Source organism: Podarcis pityusensis (assembly GCF_964106645.2).
Source record: "Podarcis pityusensis genome assembly, chromosome: 8".
NCBI classification, from domain to species: domain Eukaryota; kingdom Metazoa; phylum Chordata; class Lepidosauria; order Squamata; family Lacertidae; genus Podarcis; species Podarcis pityusensis.
In genome coordinates, this window is record NC_138033.1 from 2,786,855 (window position 1) to 2,809,441 (window position 22,587).

The 22,587-nt window shown below is 48.9% G+C and overlaps 1 long non-coding RNA gene across 1 annotated transcript in view; it reads right to left on the reverse strand.

The window, feature by feature from the left end:
* Positions 1-22,587, reverse strand: part of LOC308484620 — a 156,227-nt gene that overhangs the window by 55,384 nt on the left and 78,256 nt on the right. The window contains exon 2 of the long non-coding RNA XR_013990048.1: positions 11,059-11,173. This is a non-coding gene — a long non-coding RNA (uncharacterized lncRNA). The remainder of the gene's footprint in view (positions 1-11,058; positions 11,174-22,587) is intronic.

Below are 22,587 nucleotides of genomic sequence, written 5' to 3' on the forward strand. Positions count from 1 at the left end.
TTCCAAATCACCTTCAAAGGGAGCCCCACGCAGAGCGCATTGCAGTAGTCCAAGCGGGAGATAACCAGAGCATGCACCACTCTGGCCAGGCAGTCCGCAGGCAGATAGGGGCTCATCCTGCGTACCAGATGGAGCTGGCAGACAGCTGCCCTGGAAACAGAAATGACCTGCGCCTCCATGGACAGCTGTGAGTCCAAAATGACTCCCAGGCTGTGCACCTGGTCCTTCAGGGGCACAATTACCCCATTCAGGACCAGGGAGTCCTCCACACCTGCCACATTCCACAGAAACACCCCATTGCATGTCAGCTCCCAAAGAGGACTCCGAGTCAAAGACGGGTCTCCGAGTCAAAGACGGAGATTCAATATAACTGGTGTCCAATTAGAGATAGCGGACTATTTGGCAAGTGTTCTGAGGGTGTCCGGCCGGTGGATCTGGCTTCCTTTCCAGGGGAAAATTCAGAGACGAAGGTGGTTTTGTTATTAGCCGGTTGAAATGGTCTCTGTTACCGGTATGTATTGAGTTGAATAGGATCCAAAAAGCAGCAGTCTGATTGGTCCTAGAACAATGCAGCAGTATATGATTGGTCTGCAGGAGCCACCCAATCCAGCTCCAGGTGGAATTGAACCCGCAACCTGATTGGCCTACAGGAGAATCCCAGAATTAGCCAATCATGTGTGACCCATTGTGTAAATAATGTATATAAAGCAGATATTTTGGGGGAACTTTAATGCCTCACTACTATGAGCTGAATAAAGAGCATGAAATCCACACTCGACTCTGAGTATATTTCAGTCTCTCTCTGTGCGAACTGTTGCTGCCAAAAGCTCCCTAGTCCAGACCTGGATAACCTCCCTCCTAGATTTCTCATTTTGGAGGCCTGGTCTGACACCACAGACACCAGTGAATTGCAGTGATTTAAAAAAAGGACCCTCCGTGGTTCAGTGTGGAAAGACCCTTTAATTACATTCTGCTTCCAGCCCAGCAACTTGTCACGGCCTCATTAACACCCTAGTGGGTGGTGGAGACACAACCAGCTTGGCTCCCTATGAATCTGGCTTTGACAAAAATCACAGCGCTCAAGGCAGCTGCCTAACACAACGACCCTGCTTAAAAGTCTCCTCCTGGGCTTGTTTATCAGCTTGGGGTGTTACTCGGAGGCTGAAGGGAGGTCGGAAACAACCCCCCCCCCCGAAAACAGGGAGCAAGCGATCAGTGGCCAAATGCCCCAAAGAACCTAGGGATCCAGATAGACTGCCCCTGGAGCTGGAGGCTCCGTAAGAACCTAAGAAAAGCCCAACCGCTGGATCAGGCCAAGGGCCCATCTAGTCCAGCGTCCTGTACTCACAGTGGATACCCACAAGTTGGATATGTGGGGAACTGGGTGTCAGTCTGGGGTGTGTCTAAAGAGCCACCCATGCCTAGCTGCTGACAGGTGGATATTTGTGGATGTAATAAATGAAATTTAAGGTCTTATATATATAATAAATGTACCAACCAAGCACGTACATAGATCAGCACAGGAAGACCGACCTGAAACCATTTTGACTCCCAAGCTGACCAAATGTTTTCTCTGCAAAGTCAAAGGAAAATGGAAAAGCCTCCCCATTTTCTTTTCCTTCACAAATCCTGTCTTAAGGGTATGTCTGTCTGTGTTTGAATAGGGTGAGCCTGTGACCTGGATCAGGAACTAAGTATTTGTCATTACAAAAGAGGGGCCAGGCTCCCCAGGGTATCCAATCAAGTGACCATTAACAGGTAACCTGCCAGACAGGAGATAAACAACGCACTCAGATTTCTGTTGTAGACCGCCTTTTCTGTGATGTAGGTATGATGTATGGAGGGGTGGTGGTCTTAGATTATACACCTTCTGTGATGTGTGTATGATGTATGGAGGGGTGGTCTGGAGCTCTAGGGCAGGGCATTTAAACTATCTATATAAGGCCTTGTGCACCATTTTTCTGGGTCCTCCTCCTTTCCTGCGTGTGAGGGGAGCACCCTGTTGCAACAGATCAATAAAGATCAGGCTTACAAGCTGCTTTGCTTCTCAATACTCTCTGGTTGCCCTTTTTCTTTTCTCCGACCGATGGAGAACCTACAAAGGACTATATAAGGGCTCTTGTGTCCCCCATAAGGGAATAAGGGCAGATTTTCGTTTATTACAATACCCACATGTTGGATATGTGGGGAACTGGGTGTCAGTCTAGGGTGTCTGAAGAGCCACCCATGCCTAGGGAAGGAGAACTACTGACAGGTGGACATTTGTGGAAATGCAGCGTTGCTTAGTGGTTAGAATGTCAGATGAGGATTTGACACCCCCACCCCACTTGGCCCTGCAGTGCCCTTGTTGACCACGCCCAGTAACTGCCCCTCAACCTGACCTACCTCACAGGGGTGTTGTGGAAATTAAATGAGGACGGGGAGAACCATGTACCCCAACTTGAGCGCAGCAAATAACAATTGGTGGAGGGAGCAAGAATCAGAGGCTGCCTCGTTTGGTTTTAATTTCAAATTCCAGGTTCTCTAGGAGTGCAAATTACAGATGCCGAGCGTCTTAAGGACGGATCCCCGCTTTCCTTCAGATGCCAAAAATTCAAAGCAGCCCACCACAAAAGAGTCAGAAACGATAGAGCACAATCAAGGTGTCAATCACTATCAAAGACAAAACGCGACAGGAACCATTGGGAGGCGGCAGAAAAATAAAAAAAAGTCAGGGAGGAATGACAGGAAACATTTTGTGGTGAAACATCAGCAGGAGATACAGACCCGAAAAGGCCTCTCGCCCTGTCTGGATGAGACAGTGTCCGTACTTAGAGGGAGCAAGGCGGGCTCCTCTAAGAAGGAGATTTGCAGAACAAAAACTACACATTTAGAGAGGGAACCTTTGACGTTTGTCAGAATGCACAGGAAGGAAGGAAGGAAGGAAAGGAAGGAAGGAAGGAAGGAAGGAAGGAAGGAAGGAAGGAAGGAAGGAAGGAAGGAAGATGGTCGCTCATCTGTATTCAAGTACCTGGAGAAGTTCACACCCATGCACTAAGCTTTGTTGTTCTTTAGTCGTTTAGTCGTGTCCGCCTCTTCGTGACCCCCTGGACCAGAGCACGCCAGGCCCTCCTGTCTTCCACTGCCTCCCGCAGTTTGGTCAAACTCATGCTGGTAGCTTCGAGAACACTGTCCCACCATCTCGTCCTCTGTCGTCCCCTTCTCCTTGTGCCCTCCATCTTTCCCAACATCAGGGTCTTTTCCAGGGAGTCTTCTCTTCTCATGAGGTGGCCAAAGTCTTGGAGCCTCAGCTTCAGGATCTGGCCTTCCAGTGAGCACTCGGGGCTGATTTCCTTCAGAATGGAGAGGTTTGATCTTCTTGCAGTCCATGGGACTCTCAAGAGTCTCCTCCAGCACCAGAATTCAAAAGCATCCATTCTTCGGCAATCAGCCTTCCGGTGTCATAACTTTTATATGCCTGTTGTCTTTGTCCATGGAGTTTTCTTGGCAGGGATACTGGAGTGGCTTGCCGGTTCCTGCTCCAGGTGTTTCAAGTTTAGTCAAAACTCTCCTTCAATCTGAACATAGGGATGGAAAGATTCATCATTACAGAGGCCCGGTTGTTAAAATTATCGGACTTAACTGAGATGGAGAAATTGACATGTTTCATCACAGAAAATCATTATCAACATTTGCTAAAGATTGGAAACTCCTTATAGACATAATCTGGGATTGAGGACTGAAGATAATATTGGTTTATAGAAATAGGAATTAAGGTTTCATATTTTGAAGAGCAAAGGAAAGGATGCTATGATGGCCATTCAAAGCAAATAAATGCAATTTGTTTAAAATTTCCCCCCTGAAAAAGAGGACATGGTCTGGAAAAAGAGGACCCATGGCAACCCTAATTGGTGTTATCTCGGAATGCATGTGTTGGACAATTTTCTACCTATAGCTGACAGACTAAGAATTAGAAGTTCTCATTTTTTATTCCCTCTTTCTTTTTTTCTTTTCTTTTTCCTTTTGGTTTGTGTTTTTATTCAGGTTAGTTTTTATATTATCCTTGATGAAATGATATTTGATACAGTGGTACATCGGGTTAAGAACTTAATTCATTCCGGAGGTCCGTTCTTAACCTGAAACTGTTCTTAACCTGAGATGCCACTTTAGCTAATGGGGCATCCTGCTGCCGCCACACAATTTCTGTTCTCATCCTGAAGCAAAGTTCTTAACCTGAGGTAATATTTCTGGGTTAGCAGAGTCTGTAACCTGTATTGACCTTTGTGTTCTTTCCCCCAAAACTTTAACAAAATCCATTTAAAATAAAAAAATCTGAACACAGGGAGCTGAGTCAGGGGCATAGCCCATCCAAGCTCAATAATGTCCACACGGACTGGCAGCATGGAAGGAAGGAAGGAAGGAAGGAAGGAAGGAAGGAAGGAAGGAAGGAGAATCTGAAAAACCAGGGCTGATTCCTATCTCCTTCCTTCCTTCCTTCCTTCTTTCCTTCCTTTCTCTCTCTCTCTCTCTCTCTCTCTCTCTCTGGCAACTGCTCAGTCAGTCTCTACCCTGTTTGCCAATTGCCGCCCAGTGCTTACCTTTTCTCTCCCCCCGCCCCCAACAACACGAAAATAAGATATGTCAAGAGAGATGACCTGGATTGCTAATTACAGCCTGGAGGCTAGGATGCGATGCTAATTGGCACCGCTCTCCTTCAGGCAAACAAAGCCCTCCCTGATCAGCGCCTGCTTCACGGGGAAGCATCTCTCGTTTCCAAATCAGAGCTGCCATGGTGCTCTCTCTCTCTCTCTCTCTCTCTCTCTCTCTCTGCCTGCCTACCCAACTACAAACACTTTATATGGGCTGTGGCCCAGTTTGAGTGGTGGAGGTGGTGGTGGTCCCTTGTTTGCTTTTGGAGTGTGTTCTGGTTGCTAGGCAACATTGCCTCCTCCTGCTCCATGGGTACCACTGGGCTGGGCCAGCAAGGATGTCAGAAAAGGACTGAGCCACCTTCCAGGGATGCTTTGGCTGCGATTCCGGCATCGCAGGGCGGTTGGACTAGATGGCCCTCGGGGATCCCTTTTCAACATTACAGCTCTCCGTTTCTACGACAGGGTCGCCCCTCAGTAGCTGGATTCCTTTCCGCTGCTCTGCAATGACCTGGGATGCACAACGATGCAAGCTGGGACAGGAAAGTAGAAGCAGGGATGGTGACCCAGGTGTCCAGAATTGTTTTTGAGTTTGGGGTGGCTGTTTCTCAGGGATTGTTTAGCTGGGGTTCCTGCATTGCAGTGGGTTGGGCTAGATAATAATAATAAAATTTTATTTATATCCCACCCTTCCCAGCTGAAGCCGGGCTCAGAGCAGCTAACAACAATAAAAGTAACACAACATTCTAAAATCAATTCATTTTAAAATCAATTCAAAATCAAATTAATGGCAACCATTGGGCTAGAGTTCTGTGAGGATTACCAAAGGAGGGGGTCAGACTGTGCCTTGGCCAAAGGCCTGGTGGAACAGCTTTGTCTTGCAGGCCCTGCGGAAAGATGTAAAGTCCTGCAGGGCCCTGGTCTCTTGTGACAGAGCGTTCCACCAAGTCGGGGCCAGTACTGAAAAGGCCCTGGCTCTGGTTGAGGCCAGCCTAACCTCCCTGTGGCCTGGGATCTCCAAAATGTTTTTATTTGAAGACTGTAAGGTCCTCCGTGGGACATACCAGGAGGGGCGGTCCCGTAGGTATGAGGGTCCTAGGCCGTATAGGGCTTTAAAGGTTCAAACCAGCACCTTCAACCTGACCGTGTACTCCACCGGGAGCCAGTGCAGTTGGTAAAGCACTGGGTGGATGTGATTTCACGGTAAGAACCCCGTAAGGAGTCTCGCCACGGCATTCTGCACCCGCTGGAGTTTCTGGGTCAGTCTCAAGGGCAGCCCCATGTAGAGCAAGATACAATAATCCAGTCTGGAGGTGACCATCACGTGGATCACATTGGCTAGGTCAGGGTGAGAGAGGTAAGGAGCCAACTGCTTAGCTTGGCAGAGATGAAAAAACGCCGCCTTTGTTATAGCTGCAATCTGCGCCTCCTTGGAAAGGGAGGTGTCCAAGATTACACCCAAACTCTTAACGGACGGTGCTGGCACTAATTGTGCCCCCACAAGAGATGGGAGTTGCCCCCCCAATCCCATATCTTCCCAACCCATCCAAAGGACCTCTGTCTTTGAAGGATTTAACTTCAACCGGCTCCCACGTAACCATCCAGCCACAGCTTCCAAACATCTGATCAGTGTGTCTGGGGCCGAGTCAGGATGGCCATCCATCAACAGATAGAGTTGGGTGATCGACCATGTCGAAGGCTGCTGACAGGTCTAAAAGAATCAGCAGCCCAACCCGCCTCGATCCAGCTGCCTACGGAGATCATCTGTTAGGGCGACCAGAGCTGTTTCGGTCCCATGACCAGAGCGGAAGCCGGATTGGAATGGATCCAGAGCATTACAGCTCCACGTTTCTACGACAGGGCCACCCCTCAATAGCTGGATTCCTTTCCGCTGCTCTGCAATGACCTGGGATGCACAACGGTGCAAGCTGGGGCAGGAAACTAAAAGCGGGGGGGGGGGACGGACCCAGGTGTCCGGAATGGTTTTTGAGTTTGGGTGGCTGTTTCTCAGGGATTGTTTAGCATTGCAGCGGGTTGGGCTAGATGACCTCTGGGGTTCCCTTCCAACTCCAGGATTCAATGAAAGCCACACTACATATGCACAGCAGGCAGAAGTGATGTCACGAGGACAAATCTGGGAATGGCACAGTTGCAGACTCCTTCCCAGAAGTCTGTGCTTACCAGGAACCAGAAGAAAACATCCCCCATCACCACGCAGATACTCCTGATCTTGCCTCATTCTCCCTCCCTGAGTCACTCTTTGCAGGGCCTAGAGGGGATTAGCTAATGCTGGAGGGGGGTGGTGTTGTTGGCAGACACCAACTGGGACTCATCAGAAGATGCCTTCTAATGAATCAGACCATCTAAATGAGTATTAGCTGCAAAGCAGCTGGCAAGGCCACCACCACACACACCAAGTCACAGGCAGAAGAGGAATAATTTTTTTTTTTTTTAAATTGTCCAGTAGCATCTTGTTGTTGTTTAGTCATTTAGTCATGTCCGACTCTTCGTGACCCCATGGACCAGAGCACGCCAGGCCCTCCTGTCTTCCACTGCCTCCCGCAGTTGGGTCAAACTCATGCTGGTAGCTTCGAGAACACTGTCCCACCATCTCGTCCTCTGTTGTCCCCTTCTCCTTGTGCCCTCCATCTTTCCCAACATCAGGGTCTTTTCCAGGGAGCCTTCTCTTCTCATGAGGTGGCCAAAGTCTTGGAGCCTCAGCTTCAGGATCTGTCCTTCCAGTGAGCACTCAGGGCTGATTTCCTTCAGAATGGAGAGGTTTGATCTTCTTGCAGTCCATGGGACTCTCAAGAGTCTCCTCCAGCACCAGAATTCAAAAGCATCCATTCTTCGGCGATCAGCCTTCTTTATGGTCCAGCTCTCACTTGAGATCAACTAAGTTTGTTCTGGGTATAAGCTTTCGTGTGCATGCACATGAAAGTTTATACCCAGAACAAACTTGGTTGGTCTCTAAGGTGCTACTGGACCATTTTAAAATTTTTATTTATTTCGACTACGTCAGACCAACACCGCTACCTACCTGAAGGCAAAAGAAGAGTCTTTCATAGCCCTACCTGGAAATGCTGCCAGAGGTTGAGGTTGGGGACCTGAAGAACATGAGAAGAGCCCACATGCTGGATCACACCGATGGCTCACCTAGTCCAGCATCTTCTTCTCACACTGGTCCAATACCCCTAAGGACCTAGGAATCTAGACAGAATGCCTCTGGACCTGGAGGTCCCAAAAGAAGAGCCGTACTTCTGTCTGCCTCCTGTGGCAGCGAGTTCCACAGTTTAACTCTACACTGTATGAAGAAACATATTTGTTCTTAAGATCTTATCACGTGATGTTCAGAAAACCACAATGCTGTTTCAGTTCATTGCATACATATTTTGGGAGTCTTCATTTAAATCTTGTTCACCTTGCATTTTACAAAGTTGCCCCCACACCAAGTGCTAAACATACAGGATGAGGGTTCAATTTGTTAAGACTAGTACCAAACCAAAATAAGACATTTACACATACTGTACATTTCACAAGTAACACAAGGAAGTCTGGACAATGTAACAGTTTAGAATTATTTTGTAGCCAACACATAAAATAAAAGAAATTGGCCTAGCCAATGATATTTAGTTATATTGCATGTACAAAGGCAATGAAGATTATAACCTGCTTGGTTTTGTCATTAGCACAATAAAAACAAACATTCAGGTTGGGGTCTGGAAAAATAGGATAACTTAATTACTTTTCTTGCACACAAAGGGAGAACAACAATTGTATGAAGAAGGAATTCCTTGGGTGACCACAAGTTAGTGTTATGGGAGAGGGAAGGAAACTTCTCTCTGATCCTGGCTGCCCAACAGTCTCCGGCCACCGTGGTCAATGGTCTGGGGTGATGGGGGCTGGAGCCCCACAGGAACCCCCCCCCCCCGCTTGTGAGAAGTCGACCATAGGCATAGCCAGGATTTATTTTAGGGGTGCAGGCTTTATGTTGTTGCAGAAACCCCCCCAATCATTCAGTTTGTACAAACACAACACACACACACGACATACGCGACGCTTCTGTTATAAATTCATAGAAAATCAGCCGTACATCGGATTTGTACCCTTCCACTTTTATTTTACACCATGAAGGAAGGACTATCAAATGGGGGAGACTTGACAGAAGGCAGCCATAATCCCCCAAGCCCGCAGCGAGCCCTACCCAGTTGGCATGCCAGCCTTGATGGTCCTAGACAGAAGATCATTACACTCACAAAGAACCTGCATATGGAAGTGGATTCCGTATGGACTGAAACAAAGGACAGTGACCAGCCCTTCCCTCTGGGGGCAGGAAACAGTGAACTCCTCTTTGTCCTCAGGAATGTAATCATGGGGAGGGGGAAAGGAGGAACCGGACAGGTGACAAGATACTCAGGTTACCACCACAACTCCTCCCTGAACCCCTCCTCTTTGTGATGTGTCAGTGATGTAGTCATGATGTAGTTATGATGTAGTCTTAGGGGTGTAGTAGCTAATAAAAGTTGGGGTCTTCTTTTGTTCGGGGTTTCCATCTTGTTCCACCTTGTGGCAGGTGGGAGTCCTGTCACGACAGTCTTCAATAAAGACCAAGCCTCCTGGCTGCTGTTTTGCTCTGGTATTCCTGGCTGGTGTCCTTGTTTTTTGTCCAAGGGAGCCCTCAGATTTCTCCGTTAACAATGTTGTGAGGACAGAACAGAGTTGTCTGTGATGCAGTTGGTCAGTTAGTTTAATATTTTTATTTATTAACTTGATGGGGGGGGGGCTAGCTGCACCTCTGCTCCCCGCCCCGGCTACACCCATGAAGTTGACTTCTTTATTTTTCCTCAACTTTGAACAGCAGCCTGACCCCGGGTTCAAGTCCCCCTGCAGAAGCTACGCTTCATTCCTAGGTTCCTGAATGATTGCCTTGCAAACTGATTTTTCTACAACCTGGCCTGAATCAAAGGAGAGGAGGCTGAGATCTGGCAGAAGAAGCTCCTTGGCAGTGCAATTTGATGACAGGCAAGCCCAGCACAAGAAATAAATTTAAGAGGGAGGAATGCTTTGCATATGTTAAGGGGAAGGGAAGTCGGGCACTTCAGGAAAAAATGATTACCTTGATCTGGGGGACCCTCCCCCCTTTTCTTCCCGGTGCTTGCCTGATCAGTGGGGGGAAGGGACAGCTGTGATTCCTGCATTGCAGAGGGTTGGACTAGATGACCCTGTGATTCTGTGGGTCTCGGAAGATTAGGCAGTGGGACAGGAGTGCAGGTTGCACACTTTTGAGCAAGGAACCAGGAGAAAAGAGCATGTTCCATGGAGGCTATGCACATTGACCAGAGAATGTACAAAATTCAGTCGAACCTAGCTCCTTCAACCATTCCTCATAGGGCTTTGCTTCCAGTTCATTGAATATCTTAGTTGCCCTCCTCTGAACACGTTCTAGCTTGTTAACATTCTTCTTAAATTGTGGTTCCCAAAACTGGACACAGTATTCCAGATGGGTTCTGAAGAAGGCAGAATAGAGTGGGACTATGACTTCCCTTGATTGGGATACTAGATTTCTGTTGATGCAGCCTGGAATAGCGTTAGTTAGTTAGGCTGGTTGGTTGGGGTATTTTTGCTGCTGCATCACAATTCTCATGTTCAGTTTGTGGTCCGCTAAAAAGCAGAGACATCACCTTGCCAACAAAGGTCCGTATAGTTAAAGCTATGGCTTCCCCAGTAGTGATGTATGGAAGTGAGAGCTGGACCACAAAGAAGGCTGATTGCCGAAGAATGGATGCTTTTGAATTATGATGCTGGAGGAGACTCTTGAGAGTCCTATGGACTGCAAGAAGATCAAACCTCTCCATTCTGAAGGAAATCAGCCCCAAGTGCTCCCTGGAAGGCCAGATCCTGAAGCTGAGGCTCCAAGACTTTGGCCGCCTTATGAGAAGAGAAGACTCCCTGGAGAAGACCCTGATGTTGGGAAAGATGGAGGGCACAAGGAGAAGGGGACGACAGAGGACGAGATGGTGGGACAGTGTTCTCGAAGCTACGAACATGAGTTTGACCAAACTGCAGGAGGCAGTGGAAGACAGGAGGGCCTGGCGTGCTCTGGTCCAGGGGGTCACGAAGAGTCGGACACGGCTAAACCACAACAAGACCCCCAGATCCTTTTCATATGTACTGGCTAGTAAGCCAGGTGTCCCCCATCCTATATTTGTGCATCTGGTTCTTCCTGACTGAGTGCAGAACCTGACATTTGTCCCTACTGAAATTCATTTTGTTAGCTTGCACCCAGTTCTCCAATCTGTTAATGTCGTTGTGAATCCTGATTCTGTCTCCTTTGGCATTAGCTACCCTTCACAGTTTGGTGTCATCTGCAAATTTGATGAGCATCCCCTCAGTTCTTTCATCCAAGTCATTTATAAAGATGTTGATCAACAATGGGCCCAGGACAGAACCCCGCTGGTCACTTTTCCCCAGGATGACAAGGAACCATTAAGGAGTACTCTTTGGGTTCAGTCAGTCAACCAGCTACAAATCCACTTAACAGTTACCTTGTCCTGACCCACTGGTTGAAGACCTATGCTGTACAGCAGGGGTTCCCAAACTTTTTTTGGGGGGGGGCAATCCCTCTTCAGCTCTACAAATTGATGATGATGATGTGTATATATAATTTATATACCACCTAACAACAACAACAACAGCAACAACAATTTATTATTTATACCCCGCCCATTTGGCTGGGTTTCCCCAGCCACTCTAGGCAGCTTCCAACAAAATATTAAAAATATATTAAAACATCAGTCAGGACCTTCACCGCCTTCACTGGTTCTGATTTAAAAGAGAGGTAGAGCTGGGTATTTTCCGCATACTGATGAACACCCAGCCCAAAGGACTTCTTCACACGGCGCAGAGTTTACCTGTGGAACTCCTTCCCCCAGCAGGTAGTGATGACTGCCAGCTTGGATGGTTTTTTGAAAAACGGATTAGACATATTCAGTTCTCAAAACTTTATTGGCATATCGACAAGATTCCGGGAAGCTTCAGTGCAATAAAATCACTCAGCAAAATCTGCATCTCACAATTCTTCTTTTATTCTTTTTCGGCGATCTCTCGTAGCCAAGTAAGATTGTCTTCCATAAACACGGTTTTAACAAGGAGTCCGTAAGTGACTGTGGAGGCCAATTCTGAACCCACACGTCCTTCCACAGTAGGGACAGAGGTTTCCAGGCGGGAGTTGATCATGGTGTGGATTTGCCAAATGTGCATTCCTCTTAGTCCATTTCTCCCTTTCGCCCTGAGTTTTTGCTTCTTCAGAATCACTGACACCTTTGGTAAAGGCTATTATCCAACTGGAACACTCACAGGCCAGTGATTCTCAATTGTCAGTGTTTATAACTAAAAATTTTAAGGTTTGCCTTGAGAGCATCTTTAAACCTCTTTTGTTGTCCGCCGGCATTACGCTTTCCATTCTTAAGTTGAGGATAGAGCAGTTGCTTTGGAAGACGATCATCAGGCATCCGATAATGTAGAACGTTTGCAAATCCTCATTCTGTGTTGCAGAAACTTGGTTTAATATTAACAACAACAGCAACAGCAACAACAACAACATTGAATTTTTGCTTCTGCAGAACAGGTCTTCTGTGACTTGGTCCCAAGTTCTCACTTGGTTCCAAGTTCTCAGCACATCTGGAGGGCACTAGGTTGGCAAATGGTGCCCTATAAAGTTATTCACTGGGCTAATGCCCTCCGACTCTGCGATTCACCCTCTGGGATGGGGGTGTGATCAGATCCACCCATTGCTTAGTGCTACCACTGCCTCCCGTCCTATCAATCAGTTATTGATCAGGAGGACGTTTCTCATTAACTACCCCGGATAAGCAGCTGGTTCTGCTGCCATCGCCTGAAGCCTTCCAGATTTATGCGTCATCTTGAGGAAAGGAATCAAGCGACCAGGGGCAGGCCTGTTTTATTAAGTAGGCAACCCCTCCCAAAAAAATATCCAGCATTAGCACAGACAATAAACACAATTCCCCGAGGATTTGTAGGCTATGATAGCAGGCGCTGCAAATCAAATACCACGCGGAGTCAGGAGGCAGCGTGAATACTTACACAATCCCGGAAAGGATAACCAATGAGATATTAAATTATTGTCAGAAAACCCAGGAGCAGATATACAGGGAAAGAAGAAAACAAGACTTTATTCCAAGAGCGTCTGAGTAAAGTTTTCTAATGCGGAACTGTCTTCACAAGCCGAAAAGTGAAACAAGCTAGAAAAAAAATTGGGATCTATTCTGGACTGTACAGAAGTGGGTGGTAGCACCCCCTGGGTGGGGGGTGGGGCACTGGGAAGCGAGAGGGTGCCAATTGGGTGCTGGAGATGTGAATGATTGCCAGTCTTTGAAAAGCTGGTATCACTGGTTCAATTTCAAGCATTTGGTTGAGTTGATGGAGCTAAATAGTTTTGATTGGGTTGTTGCTGTTTTTGTTTTGATTCTGTACTTTGTGGTTTCATATTCTGATTTTGTGCTGTGGACCACCTTGAATGCCTGGAGGCGGTTGGAGGGTGGATGGCAGCTAATGGATTGAGGTTGAATGCTGGCAAGACAGAAGTACTGCTCTTGGGGGACAGGGGGTGGGTGGGTGTGGGGGACTCCCTGGTCCTCAGTGGGGTAACTGTGCCCCTGAAGGACCAGGTGTACAGCCTGGGAGTTATTCTGGACTCACAGCTGTCCATGGAGGCACAGGTCAATTCTGTGTCCAGGGCAGCTGTCCACCAGCTCCATCTGGTACGCAGGATGAGACCCTCCCTGGCCGCGGACTGTCTTGCCAGAGTGGTGCATGCTCTAGTCATCTCCCGCTTGGACTACTGCAATGCGCTCTATGTGGGGCTACCTTTGAAGGTGACCCGGAAACTGCAATTAATCCAGAATACGGAAGCTAGACTGGGGACTGGGAGCGGCCACCAAGACCATGTAACACCGGTTTTGAAAGACCTACATTTGGCTCCCAGCACATTTCCGAGCACAATTCAAAGTGTTGGTGCTGACCTTTAAAGCCCTAAACAGCCTCAGTCCAGTATACCTGAAGGAGCATCTCCACCCCCATCGTTCTGCCTGGACACTGAGGTCCAGCGCCGAGGGCCTTCTGACGGTTCCCTCATTGCAAGAAGTGAGGTTACAGGGAACCAGGCAGAGGGCCTTCTCGGTGGTGGTGCCCGCCTTGTGGAACGCCATCCCATCAGGAAATAAACAACTATCTGACTTTTAGAAGACATCTGAAGGCAGCCCTGTTTAGGGAAGTTTTTAATGTTTGAAGTTTTATCGTATTTTTAATATTCTGTTGGCAGCCGCCCAGAGTGGCCGGGGAAACCCAGCTAGATGGGAGGGGTATAAATAAATTATTATTATTATTATTATTATTATTATTATTATTATTATTATTATTCCTTCATCTGTTCTGAAACTTCCAGCTTCATTCAGGTTCATTGGATGTCCCCAAGTTCCAGGGAGGGAAACCTTTTTCTATCTGCTTTCTCTATCTGAAACTTTTCTCTATCTGATGCGGAATTTTATAAGCTTCGATTATGTCGCCTCTTTCTGCTCCTAACTCAAAAGCCCCAAGGCTGCAGCCGTTCTTCACAGGGGAGTAGCTTCGCCCCTTGTTGCAGGAAACCTTCCCCCCCCCCCAATCATTTAGTTTGTACAAACTCGACACACACACATTCACACACGACATACGTGATGTTTCTGTTATAAATTCACAGAAAATCAACCGTACATCGGATTTACACCGTTCCACTTTTATTTTGCTCCATGAAGAAAGGACTATCAAAGGGGGATGGTTTGATACAGGGTGGCCATAATCCTTTGAGCGTACCAACACGTACTCAGGAGCCCTGCCCAGTTGGCATGCCAACCTTGATGGTCCCAGACAGAAAACCATCAAGGTCACAAAGAACTTGCATATGGGAGTGGATTCAACATGGACTGCAACAAAGGACAATGATCAGATCTTCCCTCTGGGGGCAGGAAACTGCCAGCTCCCCTTTGTCCTCTGGAAATGACTCATGGGGAGGGGGAAAGGAGGAACCGGCCAGGTGACAAGACACTCAGGTTACCTCCACAACTCCTCCCTCAACCCCTCCTTTTTGCGATGTGTCAATGATGTAGTCATGATGTAGTTGTGATGTAGTTCTAGGGGTGTAGCATGGGGATTAGTAACTAATAAAAGTTGGGGTCTCCTTTTGTTCAGGGCTTCCATCTTGTTCCACCTTGTGGCAGGTGGGAGTCCTGTCGCAACAGTCTTCAATCAAGACCAAGCCTACTGGCTGCTGTTTTGCTCTGGTATTCCTGGCTGGTGTCCTTGTTTTTTGTCCAAGGGAGCCCTCAGATTTCTCCATTAACACCCTCGATCATTTTGGCTTCCCTTTCCTGGACCTTTTCAAACTCAGCAATATCCATTTTTCAGGAGAGGCGACAGTCAACGTTTCAGAGGCTGGCAGTGGACGCAGCCCAGGCAAGATGAAGGCTTCCCTTTCTCGCTTTTTCAGTTTGCTTTATCCTGACCCTGCAAAAGATCCGGTTTACTGCACCCACACTTTCCCTCTCTGCTGGGCTTCATCTCGGAGCACAGCTTCCAGCTGCAGATAAGTGCCTCACAATGGACCAGCTGGGTGTCAGTGAATCGCCGAGCACAAGAGATGGGAGGCTGCCGGCTTTGATGGCGTCGCTGCTTTTTGCAAACCGTCTCTGGCGCACATGGAAGCGAAGCTCCCCTTGGCATTGAGGGGTCCACTGAGGCTCAGTCTCAGTGACATTGTTGCAGAGTCAGGGCCTGCCTATTCCACACATGCTGAGCACCGGAGCAGTTTAAATGATTTAGGGGGGCAGGCAAGGGCAACTTAGCTGGAGGCATCACGAAACCTGCAAGATTTTATTTTTTAAAAAGCAGGTTGCCATCAAGAGGGGTCAAAGAATCATAGGAGAGTTCGAAGGGGCTCCAAGACTCATTTAGCCCAACCTCCTACGATGCAGAGACACAGGTGGCGCTGTGGGTTAAACCTCCGGCAGGGAAGGACAGGGATCCAGGGACAGGGTCCACCAAGATGTGCCTGGGCAGAGTGTGTATCCCCATGGAAGCCAGTGCCTGCATGGGGGTCCCTGGTTCGCACGTCCTCAAAATTGTGCATGTTTAGCCACAGACCCCAGGTCTCCGCCATGCTAGGCCACTCGCCTGATCCAACAGGACTCTCCTTGCCCTTGCAACACAGGGATGCGGGTGGCACTGTGGCCTAAACCACTGAGCCTCTTGGGCTTGCTGATCAGAATGTCGGCGGTTCGAATCCCCGCGATGGGGTGAGCTCCCATTGCTTGGTCCCAGCTCCTGCCAACCTAGCAGTTCGAAAGCACACCAGTGCAAGTAGATAAATAGGTACCACTGCAGCGGGAAGGTAAATGTCGTTTATGTGCGCTCTGGTTTCCATCACGGTGTTCCATTGCACCAGAAGAATCATAGAATCCTAGAGTTGGAAGAGACCACAAGGGCCATCGAGTCCAACCCCCTGCCAAGCAGGAAACACCATCAGAGCACTCCTGACATATGGTTGTCAAGCCTCTGCTTAAAGACCTCCAAAGAAGGAGACTCCACCACACTCCTTGGCAGCAAATTCCACTGTCGAACAGCTCTTACTGTCAGGAAGTTCTTCCTAATGTTTAGGTGGAATCTTCTTTCTTGTAGTTTGGATCCATTGCTCCGTGTCCGCTTCTCTGGAGCAGCAGAAAACAACCTTTCTCCCTCCTCTATGTGACATCCTTTTATATATTTGAACATGGCTATCATATCACCCCTTAACCTCCTCTTCTCCAGGCTAAACATGCCCAGCTCCCTTAGCCGTTCCTCATAAGGCATTGTTTCCAGGCCTTTGACCATTTTGGTTGCCCTCCTCTGGACACGTTCCAGTTTGTCAGTGTCCTTCTTGAACTGTGGTGCCCAGAACTGGACACAGTACTCCAGGTGAGGTCTGACCAGAGCAGAATACAGTGACACTATTACTTCCCTTGATCTAGATGCTATACTCCTATATAGAAGAGGTTTAGTCTTGGTGGCCAGATGACTTAGAAAGCTGTCTGTGGACAAACACCGGCTCCCTCGGCCTGAAAGCGAGATGAGCGCCGCAACCCCATAGTCGCCTTTGACTGGACTAAACCATCCAGGGGTCCTTTCCCTTTTACCTTGCACTCCTAGGCAGGAAGGAAGTTGGAGTCTTTCTGGCCTTCCAGACTCAGAAGGACTCCCATTCCCATCATTCCCGGTTCCGTTAACCAGGCTGGCTTCCGAGGCTGATGGAAGTTGGAGTCCAACCATATCCGCAGGGCTGCTGGTTTCCCCTGCCTGCGTTGGGGCCAAGTTGCTGTCAAAATAATTGCAGCCTTCGCTGCGTAGTTCACCTGTCCCTTGGATGCCAGTTGGCTCAAAAAACACAACACTTAGCATGCCATTACTTTGGTTGGGTCTTTGGAAGAACATTTAAATGAAACATCTCATTTTGGGGGGTGAAGGCAGGCAAGGAGGGACACACACCCCCTCGCCGCATCTGCAATCCCACCTCAAAGAGCGGCCTGATTATCCAGCACAATTCTCCTTCTCTGCTGCCTTTTAAAGAAGCCAAACTCCTGCTCTTGAGCCGTAAAACTGATTTTCATGGGTACCTGAGGGGCTGGAGGAACAGCCTTTAAAACAGACGCGCCAGCCACGCGGACTCACAAATCAGACGCTAATGGCTGCGGAAGAGGGAGGGGGAGAGGGACGGCGGTGCTTTCACCTCGCCTGCAGCACGAGGCTTGCATCATTCATAAATCCACAGTATTAATGAGGCAGCCAGAGGCCTGAGCTTGGAATTTTGCAAGAGAGACCGTGATCTTTCAGTGCGGCAGCAGCTACCCTTCGGAACTCCCTGCCTATTGATATTGGGCAAGCACATTCACTGCACGCTTTTCGGCACCTGCCGAAAACAAGCCTACCTAGACAGCATCTTAAAAAGCAGAGACATCACCTTGCCAACAAAGGTCTGTATAGTTCAAGCTCTGGTTTTCCCAGTAGTGATGTATGGAAGTGAGAGCTGGACCACAAAGAAGGCTGATCGCCGAAGAATGGATGCTTTTGAATTCTGGTGCTGGAGGAGACTCTGGAGAGTCCCATGGACTTTAAGAAGATCCAACCTCTCCATTGTGAAGGAAATCAGCCCTGAGTGCTCACTGGAAGGACAGATCGTGAAGCTGAGGCTCCAATACTTTGGCCACCTCAGGAGAAGAGAAGACTCCCTGGAAAAGACCCTGATGTTGGGAAAGATGGAGGGCCCAAGGAGAAGGGGACAACAGAGGATGAGATGGTGGGACAGTGTTCTCAAAGCCACCAACATGAGTTTGACCAAACTGCGGGAGGCAGTGGAAGACAGGAGTGCCTGGCGTGCTCTGGTCCAGGGGGTCGCGAAGAGTCAGACACGACTAAACAACTAAACAACAACACCCAGATTCATCACTATCAGACCAAAGAACAGCTACGTTTCCAAGTTAACATTTGATGCGAGTTTTGATCTGCTTTCAGTCTACAGTGGTACCTCGTGTTAAGTACTTAATTCATTCCGGAGGTCCGTACTCAGCATGTTTTTACATGTGCTTTTATATAAAGTGCATCTCTGGGTTATTTGTGGGTCCTGCCTGGTGTTTTTACATGAGTTGAATGTGTGCATCTATTTAAAATGTATCTCTGGGTTATTTGTGGGTCCTGCCTGGTGTTTTTACATGAGTTGAATGTGTGCATCTATTTAAAATGTATCTCTGGGTTATTTGTGGGGCCTGCCTGGTATTTTTACATGAGCAGAATGTGTCCTTTTATTTAAAATGCATCTCTGGGTTATTTGTGGGGCATAGGAATTCATTTTTGTATGTTTTTTTCAAAATACAGTGGTATCTCAGGTTAAGTACTTAATTCGTTCCAGAGGTCCGTTCTTAACCTGAAACTGTTCTTAACCTGAAGCACCACTTTAGCTAATGGGGCCTCCTGCTGCCGCCGCGGGATTTCTGTTCTCATCCTGAAGCAAAGTTCTTAACCCAAGGTACTATTTCTGAGTCTGTAACCTGAAGCGTATGTAACCTGAAGCATATGTAACCCGAGGTACCACTGTATTGCTATTTTAACTTTTTGAATGTTTTAAGTTGTTGGTGTTCACTTTTCTTACTGATTTTTTTTAAAAAAAATCTTCTTTTTTCGGGGAATCTGCTTTGAAGAATTTTATTACAACTGAGCAGTGGGTAAATCACATGAAATAAAATATCGGGGGACGGAGGGGAATAAGATATGTGTACCATTCCTGCCTGGACCTGGGTGGCGCTATGGGTTAAATCTCAGAGCCTAGGACTTGCTGATCAGAAGGTCGGCAGTTCGAATCCCCGCAACGGGGTGAGCTCCTGTTGCTCGGTCCCTGCTCCTGCCAACCTAGCTGTTCGAAAGCACCTAAGAAGAGGGATGCGGGCAGCACTGTGGATTAAACCACTTGCCGATCAGAAGGTCAGCGGTTCGAATCCCTGTGACGAGGTGAGCTCCCGTTGCTCGGTCCCCTGCTCCTGCCAACCTAGCAGTTTGAAAGCATGTCATGTGCAAGTAGATAAATAGGTACCACTTCGGTGGGAAGGTAAACGGCGTTTCCGTGCGCTGCTCTGGTTCGCCAGAAGCGGCTCAGTCATGCTGGCCACATGACTCGGAAGCTGTATGCCGGCTCCCTCGGCCAATAAAGCGAGATGAGCGCCGCAACTCCAGAGTCGTCCGCAACTGGACCTAACAGTCAGGGGTCCCTTTACCTTTACCATTCCTGCCAAGACCAGTCAGGAGACGCTGGGCCCCCAAATGCATAATCCCTGGGTGTCTGCCATGGTATTCAGAGTTCCCTTTATCTCAATACATAGTGGGGTCCCCCTCAGAGGAGGGTATTGTCTCTGATTGGCTCTGAGTATTCACCCGTCGCAGCAATATATGGAACTCATGGGCAACATGATATCTCATGCAGTCCTTGTAAAACATCCCTGTAAGGTAGGCCAGTATTATCGTCCCCGTATTGTGGGTGGAGCTGCTGAGGTGAGTTTTGACCAGCTCCTGTCTCTTAACCCCTGCGTGGTACGATCTCTCCTTCTTACCAACATGACGGCTCCTCCTTTCCTCCGGCACCACGATGAAGAGATTGGAAAGACGGATGTCAGTCGCGGAAGATGCATGGAGACACTGAGTGATTTGGACTGACGAGGTAACATGCATAAGTGTGTGGATGGACGGATGAGAAAAGAGCACGGGAAGGAAATAAATTAAAAGATTATAGGATGATAGATGAGCAAGAAGCAGGTTAAATTATGAGAGAGAGAACGGAGAATCAGTAGCTTCCAAACATTGTTGGGTTACAATTCTCACCCTCCCTTGTTCACTGGGGCCGATGGGTGGGTCTCTGACAACATCTGCAGGGCCACAGGCTCCCCATCCCCATCTTAGGACACGGGAGACCTGGATTCGAATTCTGCTCTGCCACGCCGGAATAACCATAGGCTCTCTCTTACTGCCAATTCAACACGAAGCCTGTTTTATATCGATCTATGGGGCAGCTGCTGTTCCATACTATCCCCAAGTGGAAGACTTAATATGGCCTTCAGAAAAACTAGGTGCATCTTACCCATAGAGGCTAGTGGTGTGGGGCGCCAGGGCGCCAGGGAAGAGGCGGTGTGATGGCCTGGGATTCGGACTCGGAGGCTGAACCTGAGGGATCCCAGCCTGCACAGGATTCCCCACCTCCAGAACCAGCTGAGCTGGGGCATGAGCCTGAAGGGTCCTCACCTGTGCTGGATCCTCAGGTGCAGGCACCAGCTGAGTCTGCTCTGGATCCTGAGCTGATGGAGGACCCATTGCCTGCAGGTGCTCCACTCTCAGCCCCGTCAGGGGAAGAGGAGGTTGCCTCTGGGTCTGGTAACCCTCCAGCCTCTCCTGAGCTGCAGAGGCTCAGGGCAGAGCGGCGGAGGGAACTAAGTTCCCGCAGGAGGAGTGCTCGCCTCCAGGCCAGGAGAGGGGAGTCACCTGTGGACCGGGGCCACCCTATGCCTCAGGGCAGATAAAAGCCAGCCAGCCCAGTCCCAGCCCTGCTCTTCTGCCAGAGTTCCTGACCTCACCCGACTCCCTGCTTTGGACCCTGCTTCAGATTTGACGGACAGCCTCCATACCGCACCCTCGACCTTGGACTGGACTTGGACCTCACCGCACGGTTAGCCCTCGGGACCAGCACAGGTGGAGGCTGGACGTGGCACCTCCCGGCATCAGCTCGCCGCCCTTGCCTGCCCCTGCCATGCTGCACCGAAGCAGCGCCATGCCCAGAGCCTCCATATGCCATGGCCACTGTGGCACGAAGCGGCCAGCTGAGCCGGGAGTGGCCATGTCCAGCCTCCGCCTCTTCCTTGCCATAGAAGCAGCCCTCCAGCCACTGCCCACCTCCTCCAGCCCCACCAGCAGTGCCGCCCTCCCTAAAAAACTCTGGGAAATGGGAGGGCGCCAGAGGGAGCTTGCACCACGGCGCTGTATGCTTAAGAAGGCCCTGGGTGTGCCCCAGGATGTTAAACACAGGAGTGATGGCCGCTCACCTAGATGGCTTTAAAATGTTGTTGTTTAGTTGTTTAGTCGTGTCTGCCTCTTCGTGACCCTCTGGACCAGAGCACGCCAGGCACTCCTGTCTTCCATTGCCTCCCGCAGTTGGGTCAAACTCATGTTTGTAGCTTCAAGAACACTATCCCACCATCTCTCCCCCTGTCGTCCCCTTCTCCTTGTGCCCTCCATCTTTCCCAACCTCAGGGTCTTTTCCAGGGAGTCTTCTCTTCTCCTGAGGTGGCCAAAGTATTGGAGCCTCAGCTTCTGGATCTGTCCTTCCAGTGAGCACTCAGGGCTGATTTCCTTCAGAATGGAGAGGTTTGATCTTCTTGCAGTCCATGGGCCTCTCAAGAGTCTCCTCCAGCACCACAATTCAAAAGCATCCGTTCTTCGGTGATCAGCCTTCTTGGATCATTGCCTTGCCGTGGCGAAGGGGCTTGAATAACTCAGAGAAGCTATGAGCTATGCCGTGCAGGGCACCCAAGATGGACAGGTCATAGTGGAGAGTTTTGACCAAACGTGATCCACCTGGAGGAGGAACTGGCAAGCCACTCTAGTATCCCTTACAAGAAAACTCCATGGACAAAGACAACAACAAATAGGACTGGACAAATTCATGGAGGAAGAGGAGTCTGTCAATATCACCAATAAAATCACAGTAAAAACATAATAGGGGAAAAAGAGAGGGGGGACGACAATTTAAAATACATGTTAAAATGCAATTTAAAATGCAGCCTCGTTTTAAAATAGCCGATAAATCAAGACCATAAGGGGAGGGAAACATAAGAGTCAGGCTGTGTCCAAACCAAAGGCCAGGCGGAACAGCTCTGTCTTGCAGGCCCTGCAGAAAGATCCCGCAGGGCCCTAGTCTCTTGTGACAGAGCGTTCCACCAAGTCGGGGCCAGTGCTGAAAAGGCCCTGGCCCTAGTTGAGACCAATCTAACCTCCTTGAGGCTCAGGACCTCCAGAGTGTTGTTATTTGTGGACCTTAAGGTCCTCCACGGGGCATACCAGGAGAGGCGCTCCTGTAGGTACGTGGGTCCTAGGCTGCAATGGACCAATGGTGCTTACCTGCGGTTTGTAGAAAATCATCAGTAGTCTCTGTGCCATTAGGATCGCCATATATCTGGGATTTCAACGGTGAAATTAGTGTCCAGGGGAATTTCGAAAAACCAGCAAAACGCTCATTGTTTTCGTTGAGGGAACAAGGAAGTGTTCAGCAGAACAGGGAAGCTCAACAACTTTTGTGCCCGGATTTTTCCTTCTTGAAATGTGGCAATCTTCCGTTGCCGCT